General features: G+C 37.3%; 1 long non-coding RNA gene across 2 annotated transcripts in view; it reads right to left on the reverse strand.

Moving 5' to 3' along the window:
* Window positions 1-24,243, reverse strand: part of LOC141415554 (uncharacterized) — a 61,698-nt gene that overhangs the window by 34,552 nt on the left and 2,903 nt on the right. For both annotated transcript variants that reach the window (XR_012440540.1, XR_012440539.1), the window contains exon 3: window positions 690-765. This is a non-coding gene — a long non-coding RNA (uncharacterized lncRNA). The remainder of the gene's footprint in view (window positions 1-689; window positions 766-24,243) is intronic.

The following is a 24,243-nucleotide window of genomic DNA, read 5'->3' on the forward strand; positions in this document are numbered from 1 at the left end:
CATCTTTGCCAAAGAAGCAAAGCCAACTCAAGTGAGAAAAGGACAGTTTTTTCCAAATGATGCTGATACACACCTATGTCCAAAAAACCTGAATCCAGTCTTTAGACCTATCACAAAAAATGAACTCAACTCAACATAGATCACAGACTCACTGGTAAAAATGCAAAGCTACCAAAACTCCGGAAGAAACATAAGAGAAAAATTAGGGAAACTTGCATTTAGTGGTGAATTTCTAGATAGAACTGCAAAATCACAATTTGTAAGATAAACCTTGATATTGGAGTTTATGAAGATTCAAATCGTCTATTGCGAAAATGCTGTGGTTTCCATGTGTCCCTCCAAAGTTTATGAGCTGTAATTTTAATTCCCCAAGGCAACCGTGTTGAAAGGTAGAGCCTAATGTCAGGTGTTCAGGTCACAAGGGCTCCACCCCATGAACAGATTAATGCTATCCTTGGGGGAGTGGGATCATTCTGGAAAGAGTAGGTTGTCGTTTTATCCCATAACTTTTTTTTTTTAACCAGAAGCAGAAAGAGAGAAAAGAACAGAAAGACCATCTAAAGTAATAATGACTGATGATTTTTCAAAACTAATGAAATACATTAAACCACACATTCAGGTAGCTCAGAGAACACGAATCAGTATAAATGTCACAAAATGAACATGCAAAGAACAACAGACCCCCTTACATTTAGTTATATGATATCCACACTGCAGGAATACAACGGAAATCTTGAATGAAGCCAGTAGGGTAGAACTTTTTACCTGTAGGTGAATGAAGTTAAAAATTACAGAGAATTTCTCTTTACAAACCATGTAATCCAGAAGAGAAAGTAGAGTGAAACTTTGAGAGTTTTAATTTTTATTTGTAAACAGATATATAAAAACATGAAAGTTATACATATTGCTTAAGTATCGTGATGTTTTGATACATGGTATACAATGTGTAATGTTTAAGCCAGGACCTCCTCAAATACTTATCATCTTTTTATAGTGAAAGCATCCAAAATCTTTTCTTCTGCTTCTTGAAATACACAGTACATTATTATTATCAATAGTCACCCTCTGTTCAATAGCACACCAGAACTAGTATCCATTAATCAATCTGTCCCCATACCTCCCACCCTCCCACTCTCCCCAGCCTTGGCAACTACCATTGTATACTCAATTTCTATGAGATCAACGTTTTTAGATTTCACATTAGTGAGGTCATGCAGTGTTTGTCGTTCTGCACCTGGCTTAGTCCACTTAACATAATGATTGAAGTACCTCCCATGTGTTGCTGATGACAGGATCTCATTCTTTTTCGTGGCTGAATAGTATTCCACTGGGGATACAAACCACATTTTCTTTATGCCTTCATCACTGCCATTTTTTTTTGCTATTGTGAATATTGATGAGGTAAACATGGGAATGTCAATGTCTCTCTGATACTGATTTCATGTCCCTTGGAAGTAACCCAGTAGCACGATTGCTGGATCATATGGTAGCTTTATTTTTAATGTTTTTTGAGGAAACCCCATATTGTTTTCCATAATGAGTGTACTGATTTACATTCCCCCAACAGTGTTCAAGGATTCCCTTTTCTACATGTCTTCTCCAGAACTTGTTATTTCTTATCTTTTTTATAATAGCCATCCTCACAGGTGTGGGATGATATATCATTGCTTTGCTTTGCATTTTCCTCATAAATACTGTTGAGATTTTTTTCATATTGTTGTTCATTTGTTTGTCTTCTTTTGAGAAATATCTACTTAGAACTATTGTCAATTCATACCATAAATTTCAATATGCCTAATTTTCACTTCTATTTAGTTCAAAACACATTGTAATTTTCCTTTTGATTTCCCCCTGTGCCTGTGGGTTATCTAGAAGTCAACATATGTTTAGAGATGTTAGGTTTATATTTCTACTGTCACTCTTTAATGTAATCCCATCACACTGAGAGAAAACTCTGTGATTTGTTTGATTTTAAATTTGAGACTTTGTGCATTCTACATTGTGGCAAGTTGTCCAGATGCACGTGAAGATGATGTATTCTGCTATTCTCGAATGTTGAGTCAAATTGGGTGAGTTCATCTATGTCATAAATTACTTTATGTCTACTTTCCCTAAATATTGTTGAGAGGTAGGTGCTGAAATTATTGGATTTATTCACCTCCTTGCCTGTTTCTCTTTTCAACTCTGTCACCTTTAGTTTCCTGTATTTTGGGTTTGGGTTTTACTTTTTGTTCTTTAGGTTTTTAAATTTTTATTTATGAATTAGCAGACATAAATAATATGAGGGGATTTCATAGTGCTGATTCCATTCATCCATACAGTGTACCACAACCAAGTTGACCCCTCCATTATGCCCCTCTCCCTCTTCCCCCTTACTCAGACAGTGTTTGGAAGGGTTCTTTATGCTGCCTTCCATGTATATGAACAAAATACGTCCATCCTCTTCTCCCCTCAGCCTCCTTTCTGCCCATCTTCCCTTCCCACCACCCCACCTGCAGACAGCCTTATAGATCCATTAACGTCTGTTAGGATTTTTATCATCTTCATCATGCCACACTTGGCCTTTTTGAGCTTGTCTTATCTCACTCAACATGATCATCTCCACTTCCATCCATTTTCCTGTAAATGACATCATTTCATTTTTCCTTATGGCTGAGTAATTTTCCATTCATCATTTATTGAGCATCTTGGTCAATTCTGCAGTTTTGTTTTGTGGGCAGAGCTGCAGTAAACACAGGTATGCATGCATGTATCTCTCTTGTATATTGATTTATACTCCTTTGGGTATATGCCCAAGAGTGGTATGGCAGGGTCACAAGATAAGTCTAGTTTTAGTTTTTGAGGAACCTCCATTCTGATTTGCATAGTGGTTTGCACCAGGCTACATTCCCACCGGCAGTGTATGAGGCTTCCTCTTTTACCCACATCCTTGCCAGCATTTGTGCTTTTTTATTTTTATTTTTTCAATTGTTGTACTGGGGCTAAATTGTGCCATTTATAAAAGTTCTTACAATATGCCACAGTTGAATTCACCCGCTCCTTCATCCTCCTTTATCTCCCTCTCCCCACTCGTGGAATAGTTTCAACAGGGCTCACTTTCCATTTTCATACATGAGACATAGCATTTCCACAGCACTCAGTTTCCTAAGTGTTTTCATGATGATTACAGCCCTGGCTGGGGTGAGCTGGAACCTTGGTGTAGTTTTGATTTTCGTTTCCAAGTATGTTGAACATTTCTTTCTGTATTTCTTAGTCATTTGCATTTCCTCTTCTGAGAACTGTTCAGTTCATTTGTCAATGGGATTGTTTGTTCTTTTGCTGTTTAGTTTTCTGAGCTCTTTGTGTATTCTCGATATTAATCCCTTATCTTTTAAATAGCTAGTGAAGATTTTCTCCCATTCTGTTTTGTTTTGTTTTGTTTTTTCTTGATTTGGGTAACTGTTTCTTTTGATGTGCAGAAACACTTTTAAATTTGATGCAATCCCATTTTTCCATTCTTGCTCTTGTTTTCCAGGCAATGGGAGTCCTATTCAGAAAGTAATTACCTATTACTTTCCAGCATTTTCCCAGTTTTCCTGTAGTACTTTCAAAGTTCAAGTCTTCATTGAGATTTTTGACCCATTTGGAGTTGGCGAGAGTCAGGGGTTCAGTTTCAGACTCTGCGTGTTTCCCAGCATCATTGATCGAAGAGGCTGTCTTTTCTTCAGTGTATGCCTTTGGCTCTTTTGTCAAATATTGACTGAGGCTGTCTGGTTTTATTTCTAGTTCTTCATATTCTGCTCCATTGATCTTCATGTAAATGTCTTTGTGTCAGTACCATGTTATTTTTTATATTTAAATGAGTATTAATTGCATATTAAATACATGATATTCAGTATTTTTATGCATCCATTTTTGCCAACACTTATTTTTGTTACTAGGCTTTGTAGTATAATTTAAAGTCTAGTATTGTGATACCACCAGCATTGATCTTTTTGCTCAGGATTGATTTTGCTATTAATTTCTTTTGTTTTTATATGAATTTTTAGGATTGATTTTTCTATTTCTGCAAAAAATGACTTTGGGATTATGACGGGCATTGCATTGAATCTGTAGATTGCTTTTGGCAGTATAGCCATTTTCATGATACCAGTTTTGCAAATTTACATGAGCATGGGAGGTCTTTCCATCTTCTGATGTCATCTTTAATTTTCTTCTTCAAGGATGTATAGTTTTTTTTAGAGGTCTTTCACTTCCTTGGTTAAGTTTCTATCTGGATGCATATTTTTTGAGGCTATTGTGAATGGAGTCATTGTCCTGATTTCTTTCTCAGCCTGTTATTTCTTGGTCTTTAGAAAGGCTATTGAATTTTGTATGTTGATTTTATATCCTGTTATGTTGCCAAAAGTGTTTTTATCAGAGGTAGGAGAATTTTTGGATGGGATCTCTGAGGTCTTGTAATATAGAATCATGTCATCTGCAAATATGGACTATTTGACTTCTTCATTCCCTATGAATTCCCTTTATTCTTTCTCTTGACTTATTGCTCTGGCTAGGAATTCCAGTACTACATTGAATAAAAGTGGGGGAGTGGACATCCTTGTTGCATTTCATACTTTAGAGGAAACTATGCCAGTTTTTCCCCATTTAGTATGATATTTATTGTAGGTTTGTCATATATAACCTTTATTGTGTTGAGGTGCATTGCTTCTATTCCTAGTTTCTTCAGAGCTTTTATCATGAAAGAATGTTGATAATTCTCAAAGGCTTTTTCTGCATCAATCGAGATGATCAGGTGATTTTTGTCCTTAATTCTGTTTATGTGCTGTATTAAATTTATTGATTTACATATGTTAAACCATTCAGCATTCCTGGAATGAAACTGACTTCATCATAGTGTACTATCATTTTAATGTGTTGTTGAATTTGCTTTGCAAATATTTCATTGTAAATTTTTGTGTCTATGTTTATTAAAGTCTATAATTTTTTTATGTGTCCTTGCCAGTTTTGGAATGAATGTAATACTGCCTTCATAAAATGAGTTTAGTGGTGTTTCTTCCCTTCCTATTTCATGGAAAAGTCTGAGGAGTATTGGTGTTGGTTGTTCTTTCAAGTTCTGGTAGAATCCCTTAGTTCCTAATCTTTTCTTTATTAGGAGACTCTTTATACTGCTTCCATCTCATCTCGTTGCTTGTTATAGTTTTAGTTAAGTGTTTCATAATCTCTTGATCCAAGTTTGATAAGTCAAATGCATCTATAAATTTATCCATTTCTTTTAGATTTGAATATAGGTTTTCCAGTATTCCCTCATGATCCCTGGATTTCATTGGCATTTGTTGTGATATGCACTTTTTCATCTTAATTTTATTAATTTGGGCCTTTTCCCTCTTTTAGTCAGATTGGCTAAGGGTTGATCTATCTTATTTATCTTTTCAAATAACCAACTTTTTGTTTCATTGATTCTTTATATAGTTTTTTTGTGTGTGTGTATCTCAATTTCATTGATTTCTACCCTAATCTTTATTATTTCTTTCTGGCTGCTAATTTTGAGTTTAGCTTGTTCATCTTTTTCTAGGAGTTTGAGGTCATCATTAAGTTATTTACTTGAGATCTCTGTTTTTCTTTTGTTTTACCTTTTTTTTTTTACATAGGCTCTCATAGCTATGAGCTTTCCTCTTAGCACTGCTTTTGCTATATCTGAAAGATTCTGGTAGGTTGTATTTTAATTAGATTCTAGGAACTTTTATATTTCATCCCTTATTTCTTCAATGATCTATATGGGTCATTCAACAGTGTGTTGTCCAGTCTCCATAGGTGTGAATATTTTCTGTAGTTTGTTTTGCTGTTGATTGTAGTTTTATTCCACTGTGGTCTGGTAAAATACAGGGAGTCATTTCAACTTTCTTACATTTGCTAAGACTTATGTTGTGTCCTCAAATATGACCTATTTTGGAGAAAGTTCCATGGGTTGCTAAGAAGCATGTATATTGTGCAGCTGTTGGGTGAAATACTCTGTAGATGTCTTTTAAATCCATATGATCTATGGTGTCATTTGATTTTGAGGTTTCTTTGTTGTTGTTTGTGTGTGTGTGTGTGTGTGTGTGTGTGTGTGTGTGTGTGTGTGTAGATGAACTATCTATTGGTGACAGTGGGGTATTGACGTCTCTCACTATCATTGTGTTAGGATCTATCTGTGCTTTTAAGTCCAGTAGCATTTATTTAATGAAGTTGGGTGTGCCTGAATTGGGCATATATATGTTAACAATTGTTATTTCCTCTTGATTTATTGTCCCCTTCATTTTTCATTTTTATTTTTCTTATCCCATTCTTCTTGTACTGGGGTACATTGTGATATTTACCAACATTCTTATAATATATCATAGTTGAATTCACTCTCCATCTTTCTTCTTTATTCCACCTTCCTCCATTCTTAGAATAGTTTCAACAGGTCTCATTTTTCCCATTTTCATATGTGAGTGCATAATATTTCCACTATATTCACTGGTTGTCCCCTTTACTAGTATGAAGTCACCTTCTTTGTCTCTTCTGACCAATTTTGGTTTGAAGTCTACTATATCAGGTGTGAATATAGCTACTCCTAACTGCTTATGAGGTCCATTTCTTGGAATATTGTTTCCCACTCTTTCACCCTAATAATTTTTTTAGCAGTGATATGCATTTCTTGTAGGCAACAAATGGGTGATTCTTGCTTTTTGATTCAACCCACTATTCAATTTATTGGAGAATTGACATTAACATTCAGTGCTAGTATTTAAAGACATATAGCAATTCTTGTCATTTTTGGAGTGTTTGACTCTTTTCTATTCTTCATTCATTTATGTAGTCATCCAGTGAGATTTATTTTTCCCACATTTTCATGGTTACATACTTCATGCATTTTGAAGTTCTGTTTCCATATGACTAAACATTTAAATTATTATGCCATTTTAATAAATTGACTCATTTATGATTATGAAATGACCTTCATTATCCTTGATAACATTATTTGCTCTGGAGCTATTTGTATATTTATTTACTTTTGGTAGTACTGGGGTTTGAACTCAGGGCCTCATATTTGCTAGGCAGGTGCTCTACCACTTGAACCATGCCTCCAGCACTTTTTGCTTTAGTTATTTTTTCAAATAGGGTCTTGTTTTTTAACCAACCTCATACCACAATCCTCCTAACTGTGGCCTTCTATGTAGCTGGGATTACTGGTGCATCACCACACCTGTTTTATTTGTTGAGATGGGGGTCTTGCTAACTTTCTTCCTGGTCTGGCCTCAAATTATGATCCTCCCTAGTAGCTGAGATTACAGGTATATGGGAATGAGCTTAGCCCTGTACATTTATTTTTAAAGTGAGATTCTTATAGGAACTTAAAGATAACATATATATCACTTTGATATTCAGTCCAACATGATATGCCTTTAATTGGGGTTTTTGATGATTTACATTAACTATAATTATTGATATGACTCTGTACATATGAGTGTGTGAGAAAGATTTTGCTCTTTGTTTCCTAGTTGCTTCAAATGTTCTTTGCTTTCTTTGTCTTTCCATTTTGTTTGCTTTATATCTTATTAACTGTACTTTGTTGCTTTTTCTTTATTTGTTTGTCTTGGAGTTAGATTTCACATTTATCATCAAGTAATATGATACCACTTCACATATAGCACAAAAGTCTCGCAGCAGAGCACTTTCACTTCTACTTTCCCAGCCTTTGCATTATTATTGACATACATTTGCTTTGGTAGTTGCTATAAACCACACGACACATTTGTATTAATTTCCCATGGCTATTGTAAGAAATCACCACAAAACTGATGACTTAAGTCAATAGAAGTTATTCCATCAGTTTTAGAAGCAAAAAGTCAAAAATCCGTATCACTAGGCCTAAATCAAGGAGTTGGTATGGCCATGCTTCCTTCAGATGCTCTAGGAGAAATCTCTCCCCATGTTTTCTAGTTACTGGTGGCTGTGGGCATTCCTTGGCTTGTGACTGCACCACTCCATTTTTCACAGCCAGCATCCTCAAGTCTCTGCTGTCTTCACATTGCCCTCCACCCCTGCCATGCCTCCCTCAGCCTTCATCTCCTAATAACACATGGGATTACACTCTCTTTGCCTCCTGGTGCCATGATGCAAACTCTCTGCTCTGCTGTGCCCACCCCACCATGATGGACTGACACGGCTGAAACCATGACCCAAAAGAAATCCTTCCTCTTTTAAGTTGTTTATGTTAAGCATTTGGTCATAAGATGATAAAAGTAACTAATGATAAAAGTAACCAGAGAAGTGTTGTTGTTGCTGGGGTTAAAGATGATCATGTGGTTCTTGAGCATTTGGAACTGGTTTGTGGAAGGAATTTGGAAAATTTTGGAGATTCAAGAAGCAGAGCTCAGGGGACAGTTCTGGTGGGAGCTCAGAAGATCAGAATGCCAACATAAATGTGGACAAGGAAGGCCAGGCTCATGAAGTTTCAGATGGGAACCAAGACTCTAAAAGCATTTCATGCTATGTGCTAGCAAAAGATTTATCTTCATTTTATCCATACCCTGAGACTTTGAGGATGACTTTAGAAGTGATGGACTAATTAGTTTGGCAGAGGGACATTCAAGGCAGCATAGCTTTCAGGCTGTGGCATGATAATTGCTGGCTGCTTTTGCCCAGATTTGCAGTGAGAATGGGGAGCAAAACAGAATGGAAAGACTTGAAAAATGTGCAGACTGGCAAGGAGCAAGTTGAAAGTTGTGGACAAAGACAGTGTGGTTGTTGTAGAGATTATTGCCCTTAAATACAATCCAAGCACTTTGCTAGGAAAGAGTCTTTTGAGGACACCCCAGGAATTGGCCAGGCCCCACTTCTCACAGGCTCCAGGGTATAAAATTATAAATTCATTAAAAAGACTTTCTCTTGAGAAAGGCCTGGCATCTCCACCACATCTTCAGCTTCACCCTTACAGCTTCACATATCACCCTTTCTGATGGCCTGTATGCATTATGACCCTGATATACATTGCCTGCTCTCAAGCCTTCTTTTGAAATCCCAGTGGAAGCCTCCACAGCTCTGTAATTCTTGCATTCTGCATGCCTGCAAAACCAGTCATGGATGATGCCAAGGTCTACTGCCAGCTTGAGTGTTGTCTAACCCCCTTGGACCATGATTTTATTGGCATCTGAATACCTGGGGGGGGGAGCATTGCAGTGTCTCTTCCCAAAAGAAAGTCTTTTGAATGACTTTACAATTTTATACTTGGGTCATATGATGGGCAAGACATGGTCAATTCCTGGGATGCCCTCAATGAATATTTCCTACTGCAAAGTGCTTGATTTCTCAGTAACAACAAAAAAAGTGGGCAAATTATCAGTTCACACAACAATCTGGAAGACTCTCTGAAAGACCATGATAAAAAAAGCAAAACCCCCTTCCACTCTGCTGGAGATTGAACCCAGAGCCTTGTGCATGGTAGGCAAGTATTCTACCACTGAGTTACATCTCTACCCAGAAACTTTGGATATGATTTTATGTGCATAATATTTTGGAAATGAAAATATATATAGTGAAAAACATACTAGTGGTTTCTAGCTTTAGAGAATGAGAAAATAGAGTGGTTGTGGCTAGAAAAAATATAGTGCCACATGCACACACACACACACAAATGCGTGTCAAACTGCGCAGTATGACTGAGGCTGGAGACATTGTCACTTCTAGTTATGTAAGATGTTATGTTGGAGGAAACTGGGGTGATTACTCATCCATTTCAGAGATTTTTCCTTATGTTTCTTAGTTTTAAGTTTTAAACTTAAGTCTCTAATTCATTTTTTTGCTTTAAAATTTTTTAAAAATTGTGTTAAAATATACATAACATAATGTTTGCTATCTTAACCACAAGTGTTTTAGTGGCATTGAGTTCACACTGCTGTGCCACCATCAATACTGCCCATTTCTAGAATGCTTTCCTCTTGCAAAACCAAACCTTTGACCCATTAAATACTAATCCCCCATTTTTCTTCCTCACTCACCCCCAGTATCCACCATTCTACTTTCCAACTCCATAAATTTGACTATTCCTCCAATGCTATTTTGCAACAGGTCCCTGAAGCTCTGTGCCAGATGGCAGCAAAACAAATCCATCCTTCCCACATTCTGACAGTGTCTCCTGAGACCTTGACATTTCTGTTAAAGAAAAGGACAATGGGTGCTCAAACACACAGTTCCTCTCCAGGTCTGCTTTTGCTTCTGCCCTCTGCTGGATGCCACATCCACTTAGAGATCTATAAAACAGGAACTTGGTAGGTGGCCATGGCAACCTTGGTAAATGCATCCATAAATAAGAAACACTAATAAACTTACTTACTCATCAAAGCTAGATTTGTTTAAGTCCTTCTTTGGACTGTCCACACTACCCCAATTTAGGGGGCATCATTTCTTCTCTGTCTCCCCAGGAAATTCGCACAACAGTATCTCATGTGGTGGTCACACAGTGTTTGTCCTTTTGTAGTCTGCTTACCATATTTAGCAAAATGTCCTCAAATTCACACTTACGTAGTATGTGTCAGAATATCCTTCTTTTTAAAGCTAAATAATATTCCAGTGTATGTATATACCATATTTTATTTATTCATCTATAGATAAACATGTGATTGCTTTCATCTTTTAGCTTTTGTGACTAATGCTGCAAAGAGGGTGTACTAACATCTCTTTGCATTCCTGATTTCAACTATTTTGTATATAAATCAAGAAATAGAATTTCTAGCTCATATGGTAATTCTATTTTAAGTATTTAAGGTATTTCCATACTGTTTTTCATAGCAGCTGCACCATGTTGAATTCCCCAAATCAGTGCACAAGTGAGTGCTCAAATTTCTCCACATCCTAACCAATCTTGTTATTTTCTTGATAGTAGCCAAACTAATGAGTGTAAAGTGTCATCTCACTGCAGTTTTGATTTGCACTTCCCTAATGATTGGTAATGTCAAGCATTTTTTCATGTGCTAATGGTGATTTGTATACCTTCCTCAGAGAAATGTCTCTTCAAGTTATTTGCCCATTTTTAATTGGGCTATGATTTGGTTGTTGATTTATAGAAACCCTTTATATATCCTTGATGTTAACTCTTTATCTTATATATTATTGCTAAATATGGTTTGTGATTCTGTGCATTTTCTTTTCCCTCTATTGATTATGTCCTTTGATACACAGAAGCAATATATTTTGGTGCAGTCCAATTCACTTGTTTCTTCTTTTATTTACTAGGCTTTTGTGATCATATCCAAGAAAGCCTTGTTAAATTCAATGTCATGAAGTGTTTTCTCAGGTTTTCTTCTAAGAATTTTAGAATTTTAGGTCTAATGCTTCTATCTTTGACTCTATTTGAGTTAATTTTTGTATATGGTGTAAAACAAGCTTCTGTTTCTAAGATGTGGATGCCTGGTTTTCTTAGCCACATTTATTAAAAAGATTACTCTTTCCCTCTTGCATGGTATTGACATCTTTCTCAAAGATTACTTGACCTTAAAAATGAAGATTTATTTCTTGACTTTCTATTTCATAGATGTATATTTGGCATTTATGTCAATACCAACTGTTTTGATTACTGTAAATTTGTAGTAAGTTTTGAAGTCAGTAAGTATGACATATCCACTTTTTTCCAAGAGTGACTTTTGAGAGACCTTTGAGAATCCATATGAATCTTAGGATGGAGTTTTCTATTTTTGCAAAAAAAAATCATTGGGATTTTTATAGATATTGCATTGAATTTGTAATTTATCTTGAATACTATTGACAACTTAATAATATTATGACTCATTTTTAATTTAAAAAGTGTGAAGTTTAAGTCAAAGTTTGTATTTTTGACTATGAATGCCTAATTGTTCCAGCACTATTTGTTGAAAAGGCAATCTTTCTTCTGTTGAATGGCTCTGTAATTTTGGCAATAGATTTGGGTATATTTGTGCAGTTCTATTTCTTGGTTTTCTATTCTGTTCCACTATGTAGCAAGAATCAATATTGGACAGTGATTCCTGCTACTTATTCTTCTCTTTCAAAATTCTTATATCCACTCTAAGTTTGGTGGCTTTCCATATAAATTATAGAATAAGTTTGTCTCAGTCTAAGAAACATTGTTTGAGAATTACCATACATATATATACATACATATACATATAAATATATATATACATATATAGAGAGAACAAGTTTCCAATAATGGGATTGTTAGCAACTAGGAAAGAAGGGAAAGGAGAAGTGAATGATAGAGAGTGAATAATATTGAAATACATTGCATCTGTGTAGGAACAAGACACAAAAGAACACACTGAAAACTGCTGAACAACACAGAGTAGAGGGAGAAGGATAAGGAAGAATAATAGAGGAGATTAGACTGATTAAAGCACAATATATTTACAGGTGAAATACCAAGGCAGAACCCCACTGAACAATGAACAGACACTTAAACAATGGAGGACAAGAATGTAACACAGGTCCATGATAAGGGGAAGTGAAACTGGAAATTTAACCTCTACTTAACCTTGCTGGCTTAAGTGTTTAGCCAGAGAGAGGGTTGGAGTTCCTGGTTCTTACCTCACGAACCTGAAGAATGAACTTCATGGTAAATGAGAGCAAGTAAAGCAAGAGAGTTTGTTGAGATAGAAAAGTGTCAAGTAGGACAGTAAAACCCCCAGAGTAAGGAGTTTAAGGTTTTTATCCATTTTCTCAGCAGCATTGCTCAATCTCTATGCTAATTAGGTGAGAAGAAAGCAGCATTCTGGGTGGCTGTGCCTGCAACATTCTAATTGGTCAGTCCTCATACTGTCCTTATTGTGGTCCCTCCTGCTCTTCCTTTTCATGCTTTAAGGTCACAGGGAGGTCATAATGGAGGTTTCCAGGGACCCTGCTGCTCAGAGGGTACTAGAGGGAGGGGGAAGGTAAAGAGGGTAAAGAGGGTGACAATGGTGAATGTACTTCTATATATTTATGAATATGGAACTTTGAAACCTGTCCATATCATTTTAACAATGAGGAGGGAGAATAATAGAAGGAATGCAATAAACCAAGGGGCATTGTACACATATATGGAAATATCACAATGAAAAACCCAATACATATATACTAATAAAACTGCTAAAATGTAAAACAAAAACCTTGCTTGGATTTTGGTAAGAATTCCTTATTGTCTTTTAAGCTCATAAGATTTACATTCTGGGCTGAAGGTGTAGCTGAAGTGATAGAGTGCTGCATCACAAACATAAAGTCCTGAGTATATATGTTAGGAAAAATGCCACTCACAAAGAAAGCTCACAAGAAAAGTCTCATGTCCAAGAGCAAAGTTTGATGGCAGGCCCAAACTGCCAGGCTGGCCGGGGAAAGATGGCGCAGCACAGACTCTGGGCCAGGAGTGGCTTTTATAGAAGAGGGAGATTAAGGAAGTTAGCGCATGCACAGGAGTCTCCACTAGGGGCAGAGCTTGTCTTAGAGCAGGAATTTCTGTTTAAGGGTGGGGCTGTCCTTGGGAATTTCTTAAGTGAGGTCTGAGGATAAAATGGCTGCCAATTTACAAGATGTCGATATTATTGTTCTATCATTCCCCCATTTTTTCTTTAATAATGATGAGGGTAAGGGCTAAGGATTGGGAATTGGGCTGAAGCGTTGGTGTCTTAGCTGCTTCCTGCTGGCAGGGGGCATTGTATGGGATGAGATCCTCTGACTCCTGCATCCTGGTGGGGGCCCTCATAGCAGTCCTCTGGATGGTTTTGGAGAGGTTGGTATCCCTGGAGGTACAACTGGTTAAACTTTTGATTAGCAATAGCAGACATGCAGTGTGACACAAGGGAGGAAGCTTAAGAATAGGAGAGCAAGAACACAGGCATTGGGATGGGCATTGGCCAGGAGAACCACTGTGAAATGTTGTTCCCTAGAGGATTCCAAGAGTCCTCCAATTCTCTTCTCTGTTTTGCTAACTGTTCCTTGAGAGGTGCCACCATTGGGGGATCCCAGTGAGCTTGACAGCAGTGGGTGTCGTGAGAATGACCAGATGAGGGCTGGTCCACCAAAGTCCCAATGGAGAGGGTCAAAGATCCTTTAGGAGAACAAGATCCCCTGGTTTAACAGAAATTGTTATAGGGTGGGACAGGATCTGGTCTGTGTGCTCTCTGAGAGGTTCCCTGAGAAGGTTAAGATAAGGTAGATAGCCAGAGGAGCAGAGTCTGTTGGAGGAAAGTTTATTAGAAGGAGCATAAAAGGTGTCTGCTAAAGGCTGCATATCTAGGGATACAAGTTCTTCAAAATCCAGTAACTCCCAAGAAAGCTCTAAGCTGCTTTATGGTATGGGGGAGAGGGAAATGGAAGATTGGATCAATTCCCTCATGACTTAGGAAGTCAGTCTGTCCCTTTAAGGCCACATCTAAGTAGGTGACCTCTGGGAGGCAGAGGCTGTCAGGATTTAAATGTAACATTCTTGGATAAAAGAGAGCTCTAGCTCATTTTGTATATAACTTTGTAAATGTTTGTACCATATTTAGATAAAATATAGACACAACACTGCTACAAGGTGGTCATTTAAGACACATGAGCAAATATGTAAATGAACTCTGATTTAGTAGTACTTAAAGTTTGACAAGATCAGCAGAAAACACAAATAATTTCTTTGATAAAATGTTTCTCTGTAGACGTTACTCAGAGCAGAACAATATTAAGATAACCCTGTTATTTTATAGACATAGAGAATTTAATTTTAGTTTGACATTACCCTAAAAACTTTTTAGGCAACTCTTAGATTATACTCAATTTAACTTTATTACACACTGAAGCTTTTTATTATACACTTTTAAAACTTACTCAGATCTTTATATAGCATACTAAACCCTTTGATGGCTTGTTGTTATCCCTCCTATTTGAAACAATCTTTAGGACAAACCCTTCTTTACAAAATCCTTTCTCTTCCAAAAAGAAAAAACATTTTTTTTCCTTTAACTTCTCAAAAAAATACATTCACTACCTATCTATATCCTTTCCAGTTGTTTACTTTGTAACTTGTATTTTAAAATTAACTTTTATAAGAATTTTTAATTTATTATAGGGGCTGGAGTAACTAATTAGTAGCCCTTGTTGTTTTAAGGAATTTATGATATGCATAAGGCCTCATCATCCCTCAGACTTGAGGGGATGTTGTTTTGGGTCACCCTACAGTCATCCCATCAGTCCACACTGTGGAATCTATTTGTTCCTGAAGAAGGGGGCAGCAGAAATAGCTGCCTGGAGGGAGGAAAACTTGAGTTGAGATAGTAAATCCCATCCCAGCAGAGTCACTGGAGTTTCAGGAACTATGAGGAAAGAATGACAGAAGAGGAGGTCTGTCAAAGAGCAGGCCAGAGGCTGGGAAAAGTAGCACTCTAGGGGCTGGCCAGATTTGCCCTGAATGATAATAGAAAGGGAAGGAAAACTACCCAACACATTTTATGAAGCCAGTATTACACTTATCCCAAAACCAGGCAAAGACACCTCCAAAAAGGAGAACTATAGGCCAATCTCCTTAATGAACATTGATGCAAAAATCCTCAACAAAATAATGGCAAACCGAATTCAACAACACATCAAAAAGAATATTCACCACGACCAAGTAGGCTTCATCCCAAGGATGCAGGGGTGGTTCAACATACGAAAATCAATAAATGTAATAAACCACATTAACAGAAGCAAAGACAAAAACCACTTGATCATCTCAATAGATGCAGAAAAAGCCTTTGATAAGATCCAACACATTTCATGATAAAAGCTCTAAGAAAACTAGGAATAGAAGGAAAGTACCTCAACATTATAAAAGCTATATATGACAAACCTACAGCCAGCATTATACTTAACGGAGAAAAACTGAAACCATTCCCTCTAAAATCAGGAACTAGACAAGGATGCCCACTATCTCCACTCCTATTCAACATAGTACTGGAATTCCTAGCCAGAGCAATTAGGCAAGAAGAAGGAATAAAAGGAATACAAATAGGTAAAGAAACTGGCAAAATATCCCTACTTGCAGACGACATGACCCTATACCTTAAAGACCCAAAAAAACTCTACTCAGAAGCTTCTAGACATCATCAATAGCTACAGCAAAGTAGCAGGATATAAACTCAACATAGAAAAATCATTAGCATTTCTATACACTAACAATGAGCAAACTGAAAAAGAATGTATGAAAATAATTCCATTTACAATAGCCTCAAAAAAAGTCAAATACCTAGGTGTAAACCTAACAAAAGATGTGAAAGACCTCTAACAAGGAAAACTACACACTTCTGAAGAAAGAGATTGAGGAAGACTATAGAAAGTGGAGAGATCTCCCATGCTCATGGATTGGTAGAATCAACATAGTAAAAATGTCAATACTCCCAAAAGTAATCTACATGTTTAATGCAATAACCATCAAAATTCCAATGACATTCATTAAAGAGATCGAAAAATCTACCGTGAAATTTATATGGAAACACAAGAGGCCACGAATAGCCAAGGCAATACTCAGTCAAAAGAACAATGCAGGAGGTATCACAATACCTGACTTCAAACTATATTACAAAGCAATAACAATAAAAACAGCATGGTACTGGCACAAAAACAGACATGAAGACCAGTGGAACAGAATAGAGGACCCAGATATGAAGCCACACAACTATAACCAACTTGTCTTTAACAAAGGAGCTAAAAATATAGGATGGAGAAATAGCAGCCTCTTGAACAAAATCTGCTGGGAAAACTGGTTAGCAGTCTGCAAAAAACTGAAACTAGATCCATGTATATCACCCTATACCAATATTAACTCAAAATGGATCAAGGATCTTAATATCAGACCCCAAATTCTAAAGTTGATACAGGAAAGAGTAGGAAATACTCTGGAGTTAGTAGGTACAGGTAAGAACTTTCTCAACGAAACCCCAGCAGCACAGCAACTAAGAGATAGCATAGATAAATGGGACCTCATAAAGCTAAAAAGCTTCTGCTCATCAAAAGAAATGGTCTCTAAACTGAAGAGAACACCCACAGAGTGGGAGAAAATATTTGCCAACTACACATCAGACAAAGGACTGATAACCAGAATATATAGGGAACTTAAAAAACTAAATTCTCCCGAAACTAATGAACCAATAAAGAAATGGGCAAGTGAACTAAACAGAACTTTCTCAAAAGAAGAAATTCAAATGGCCAAAAAACACATGAAAAAATGCTCACCATCTCTAGCAATAAAGGAAATGCAAATTAAAACCACACTAAGATTCCACCTCACCCCTGTTAGAATAGCCATCATCAGCAACACCACCAACAACAGGTGTTGGCGAGGATGTGGGGAAAAATGAACCCTCATACACTGTTGGTGGGAATGTAAACTAGTACAATCACTCTGGAAAAAAATTTGGAGTCTACTTAAAAAGCTAAACATTGATCTACCATTTGATCCAGCAATACCACTCTTGGAGATATATCCAAAAGACTGTGACACAGATATACCCAAAAGACTGTGCCAGAGGCACCTGCACATCCATGTTTATTGTGGCACTATTCACAATAGCCAGGTTATGGAAACAGCCAAGATGCCCCACCACTGACGAATGGATTAAGAAAATGTGGTATCTATACACAATGGAATTTTATGCAGCCATGAAGAAGAACGAAATGTTATCATTCGCTGGTAAATGGATGGAATTGGAGAACATCATTTTGAGCGCGGTTAGCCTGGCCCAAAAGACCAAAAATCATATGTTCTCCCTCATATGCGGACATTAGATCATGGGCAAACACAACAAGAGGATTGGACTTTGAGCACATGTAAAAGCGAGAGCACACAAGGGAGGGGTGAGGATAGGTAAGACACCTAAAAAATTAGCTAGCAGTTGTTGCCCTTAATGCACAGAAACTAAAGCAGATACCTTAAAAGCAACTGAGGCTAATAGGAAAAGGGGACCAGAAACTAGAGAAAAGATTAGATCAAAAAGAATTAACCTAGAAGGTAACACACACGCATAGGAAATTAATGTGAGTCAATGCCCTGTATAGCTATCCTTATCTCCACCAGCAAAAACCCTTGTTCTTTCCTATTATTGCTCATACACTCTCTTCAACAAAATTAGAAATAAGGGCAAAATAGTTTCTGCTGGATATTGAGGGGGTGGGGGGGAGAGGGAGGAGGCGGAGTGGGTGGTAAGGGAGGGGGTGAGGGCAGGGGGGAGAAATGACCCAAGCCTTGTATGCACATATAAATAAAACAATAAAAAAAATTAGTGCAGCACTATGGAAATCAGTATGGAGATTTATCAAAAAATTAAAAATGGAACTACCTTATTATACAGCCTAACCACTTCTGGGAATATACCCAAAAGAACCAAAGTCAGCTTGCTATAGAGATATCCATACGCCCATGTTTATTACATCACTATTCACAATAGCCAAATTGTGCTAAGCCTAGGTGATGGATGGGTAAAGAAAATGTGGTAATACATACAATGGAGTAATGTCTGCTGGAAAATGGAGGGAACTGGAGATTATCATTTTAAGTGAAGTAATCAAGTCCCCAAAGACAAATATTGCATATTTCCTCTCTTTTCATGGAAATTAGAGAAAAAAAGAAAGTTTATAAAAATAAAGGGGGACTACTAGAAGGGTGAAGGGAAATGGAGAGGGGGAAGAGGATAAGAGAGAGTATTGGAGGGGTGAGAATGACTAGAGTAATTGTATACATGTATGGAAATGTCATAATGAAACCCCTTACTATGAACAGTTAATATACACCAACAAAAATTTAAAATGAACATAAGGATTACTATATGATATAACAATGTATATTCATAATATATTAAAGTTTCTATCACAAGCAAAAAAAAAAAAAGAACACTGCCACCACCAAATGCTGGCAAAGATGCGGTGGGGTGTGTGTGTGTGTGTGAAGGAGCCCTCATACACTGCTGGTGGGAATGTAAGCTAGTGCAATCACTTTGGAAAAAAATATGGAGGCTTCTTAGAAAACTAAACACAGATCTGCCATACCACCCAGCAATACCACTCCTAGGGATATACCCGAAGGAATGCAACTCAAGTTATTACAAAAGCACCTGCACACCCATGTTTATTGCAGAACTATTCACAATAGCCAAGTATGTAAACAGCCAAGATGCCCCACCACTGACAAATGGATCATGAAAATGTGATATTTATACACAGTGGACTTTCACTCAGCCACAAAGAAGAATGAAACCTTGTCATTTGCAAGTAAATGGATGGAACTAAAGAACATCATCTTACGTAAAGTTAGCCAGGCTCAGAAGGCCAAAAATCATATGTTCTCCCTCATATGTGGACTTTAGATCTAAAACAAATGCAGTAATATCATTGGTCACACGCTAAGGGGAGAACACGCACAGGAGAAATATGGAAAGGAAAGGAACCTAAAACTTGAATGTGGTTGATGCGCTCACTGTTGAGGAGTAAATATACTAATCTTAAACTGGCTGAGGCCACTATGGGAAGGGGACCAGGAACTAGTGAAGAGGTCTGGTAGAAATGAACCAATGTGAGTTGCAATACACAAGTGTATGGAATCAATGCGAGGAATCTCTTTGTACAGCCATCTTTATCTCTAACTAGCAAAAAACGCTGTCTTTCTTATTATCTCTTATGCTTTCTCTTCAACAAAGTCGGAGAACAAGAGGACAGAACAGGTTGTGCCTGAGGATGGGGGGGTGGGAGGGGTGGAGGAGGTGGGGGTTGGGGGAGTGGGGGGGTAGCACAAACAATGTATAAACATGTAAGTAAACGTAAAAAGATAAAATAAAAGGAGAAAAGAAAAAAGTTATGCTTAATGCGCATTGTTGGTAAATACATTGGATAAGGAATCCAGTATAGGTATTTCCTCTCTATTTCAATCTTGCTGGAAGAGAGTTTTATTACAAATAGGTGTTGGATTCTGTCAAATACCTTTTCTGCGTTGATTGATATGATCATATTATTTTTCTTCTTTGCCTTGTTGATCTGTTTCAGAATGTGAAACCAGCCTTGCATACCTGGAATAAACCCAACTTGGTCATCACTTGTAATTTCTTTTATACATTTGACTTGCTGAGGGCTGGTGGGGTGGCTTAAGTGGTAGAGCACCTGCTTAGCAAGCATGAGGCCCTGAGTTCAAACCTCAGTACTGTCAATAGAAATTTTTTTTTTTTTTGATTTGTGATTTGTTGTTGAGGTAAATTCATGAAAGATATTGTATTGTCGTTTTCTATTTTTGAACTCTTGTCCTCTGGCTTTGGAATATGACCTAATAAAATGAATCAGAGATTGCTCCTCTCTCTTCTGTTTTTAGAAAAGATGTGTTAAAATTGTGCTGTTTCATCTTTAAATATGTGGTAGAATTCTCCAGTGAAAGCCCTTGGCCTGGAGGTTTCTTTTTTAGGAAATTTTTTGGATAATGAACTCACAGTGTTTAAATCACATTAGGACTATGCAAATTATTTATTTCATGTTGGTTGAGTTTTTCTAGCTTTAGGTTTTCAAGGAATTGACCTTTTCCTTTAATATTAAAAATTTTCTCCAAAAATTTCAAATTTATGAGTATTAAGTATTTCCTTACAATTTCTTTAAAGACTACAAATTTTTAGTGTTAGCATTTTGGTCCTAGTATTAGAGAAATCTTTTATTGGAGATTTATCAACTTCGTTGATTTTTTTGAAGAACAAGCTTTGAGTTTTATTATTTCTTTCTGTTGATTTCCTCCTTTCAACTTCATTGATTTCTGCTCTGGCCTTTACAGTTTCTTTCCTCCTCATCTTCAGTCTGTTTTTTCTTTCTGTTTCAGTTTCTTGAGGTGGAAACTTCAATTGAGGATTTGAGGCATTTTTTTAATATTAATACTTATTACTATAAATTTCTCTCAACACTTTTTCTTGCTTCATTTTACACAGTTTGGTGTGTCCTATTTTAATTTGTGTTTGTCATTCTTTTGTACACATTTTCATTCTCTGTGAGACTCCCTCCTTCACCCATGGATTATTTAGAAGTATATTGTTTAATGATACATGTTTAGAGATTTTCCTTTTGTCTCTGCCATACTCAGATAACATGCTCTGTATGAGTTCAGTTCTTTTATGCTTTCTTCTTGTTGTTTTCATCCATACTGATTTGAATGCTTATGGACACTTAAAAGAAAAAAGCATATTCTGCTGCTATAGGGTGAAATGTCTATACATGCCAACTACATCCTTCTGATAGACTTTATAGTTCAGATCCTTGCTGATTTTCTCTCTTGTATTCCTATGAGTTGATAAGAGAGACATATCAAAGTCCCCAACCATAACTGTGGATTTTAGGCTCTGCTGTTGTTTGCATGTAGAACCATTTTGTGTTTCTGATGGATTTGTCCTTTCATCTTTATGCAGAGTCCCTTTTTGTCTTCTGTCATTCTTGCTCTAAAATCTGTATTATTGAATTTTCATACAGTCACTTGTACCTTCATTTTCCATGATTGTTCTCAGACCTTTGTCCCTCCTTTTACTTCCAGTAAATGCCTATGCCGTCGAATTTGAACTGAGCTGCTCATGCACTGTTGTATCATGTTTGTAATAACTGCCATTCTCCCTGCCTTCATTTTAGTTGCCTCAAACAGCAGGGTTTGCTGTGGCTCTTCAGTGGAATGTGGAATGCTGCTCCCACCCCCATCCCCAAAGAGCCTGCCATGGGGTTTGCAGGAAATACCAAGACTACCTCATGCTGATTAGGGCCATTTATAACCCAGCTCAGAAATGCAATATAACACTCTCCATCTGCTCTGCATTTGGAACTGCAAGTCTGAACTGTCATGCTGTTGGCTTCCTTGCCAGCCCTCCGTCCAGCCCTGCATGCTGGCCTCTCTCTGGGGGAACTTTCTCCAGCACCACCATCTAGAACTCACCTTTTTCTCTTAATTTTCCCAGGGCATACAGCCTTGAATGAATGGGCTCTGTGTCTTCCTAAAATGGATTTTTATACCACCAGGCTGTATGCCATATAGTTGCTGAGTTCTGACCCCCCACCTAGGTCAGGTGCTCAGTACAAGTGCTTCAAGACTGGACTAGAAAAGCATTCTGGTTTTGAAGGGGGAATAGGAAAATTGAATTTATTAAAAATGCTGGTGGAGTGGCTCAAGTGGTAGAGTGCCTGCCTAGCAAGCGTGAGGCCCTGAGTTCAAACTCCAGTACCACCAAAAAATAGAAAAAAGAGCTGCCTTATAATCTCAAGTTATGGACTGGAAAAAAATCCATGCTGACGGTGTTTCACAGACTTAATTATCATTTATTTTTCATTTCAATATGCATATTTAAAGATTTTATTTCCTCTCTTAGGACAAGACTCCAGTGCTATGAACGGCAGTTATGTGGCCTCACCATCCCCATATGTTTCACTCCACACTCCTTACACAGGCTCCAGTCTGGCCTCAGGTAGCTTCAGATACAGGGAGAACTTCCATTCTAACATCAACCAGCAGACAGCCATCCCACTAACATGCTATGTACAGCAGATAACTCAACTATCCACTGAACCAGGCCCCAGAGTAAACCTGTCCCAGCAGGCACAGACATGAGGTGTGTATGTCCCCATGCTGAGGATCAAAACCTTTCCAAAGGTATTTATTTTCACTGCCATTTCTGACCTCAAAGAAATTGAATGCCAGCCAGGCACTGGTGGCTCACATCTGTAATCCTAGCTACTCAGGAGGCAGAGATCAGTAGGATCTCAGTTTGTAGGCAGCACAGGAAAATAGTCTGCAAGACCCTATCTCAAAATAACCCAGCACAAAAAGGGCTGGTGGAGTGGTTCAAGGTGAAGGCACTGAGTTCAAGCCCCAGTACTGCAAAAAAAAGAAAGGAAAAGAAACTGAATTTCATATATGTGTGTGTGTGTATGTACATAAGTATACATGAATATATAGGTACATATGCTTATGTATGTGTATATACATATATATGTGTATTAATATATACATATATGTGTATATAAAGATATATATACATACATATACATATGTACATATATGTAAATAATAAAGTGGCATTTAAACAAATGTTTAAATCTTACATCCAAATCTCAACAAATGGCACTGGAGTAATTGGATGTCCATAGGCAGAAATTAAAAGAGCATTGACCTTATGTAAAACCAACTCATAATGGGCCAAAGATTTACATGTAAAGCATAAAGCTTTAAAACTTCCAAACAGAGGAGAAAATCTTTCTTCTGGACCTGGGGATTGGCGAATAGACATAATCCATCTACACACATGCAAAATCAGTAAGCTGATTTCCTTGACATTAAAGATCTTTAGTCTGAGAAAGTCCAGGTAAAAAGATGGAAAGACAAGATATAGACTGTAATAAATAATTGCAAGTCAAGCATCTGACAAAGGGCTTACACATAGATTGTAAGAACTTTCAAAACCCAACAGTTTATAAAGAAAAACAACTATCAAATTAGAACATGAGCAAATAACATGAATAGACATTTCACTGAGTCGGATACAGGTGGTCAACAGTACGTGAAGAGATATTCAACTTTATTAGTTACCCAAGAGACACAAATTAAAACCATGATAAGGCATCTTAAATACTTGAACAATTACAAAGCAAAGCAGTAGACTTAATGCTGGTGACCACACCCAGAAACTGGATTTTTTTATTTTTTGCTGCTGTACATGTAAAATGATACAGCCACCTGGAAACAATGTGACAGTTTCTAAAAAGCCAAAATATACCCTTACCATACAACCAGCAATCACTCCTAGGCACTGATCCCAGGGAAATAAACATTCATCTTCCCTACAAAAACCTCAAAACGAATGTTCATAGCAGATTTATTTGTAATGGCAGAAATCTGGAAGACATCTCTATTGGTGAATGGTTAAACAGCAGGGTGCATCTATGGGGCACTATCATCTGTAGTAGAGAAATGAACTCTACACAACTTGGATAGTGCTCACGGGCGTTATGCTGAGCAAAAAATGCCAGTCTCAAAAGATCACATACCATACAGCTCCATTTATAAAACACCCACAAGATGAGAAATTTATGAAACAAGGCGTCCTGTTTTAGAATCCTGTCAGTTTTGCAGGTGTGAAGCTCTCTGTGGTGATGGAATAGCTCTGCATTAAACTGTGGTGGTCACTCAGGAATCCATGCAGATGAAAGCGTGGCATAGAACCACATGCACACACACACACACACACACACACACACACACACACCCCGTTCCAATATCAGCTT

Source organism: Castor canadensis, chromosome 13, assembly GCF_047511655.1.
Source record: "Castor canadensis chromosome 13, mCasCan1.hap1v2, whole genome shotgun sequence".
Lineage (NCBI taxonomy): Eukaryota > Metazoa > Chordata > Mammalia > Rodentia > Castoridae > Castor > Castor canadensis.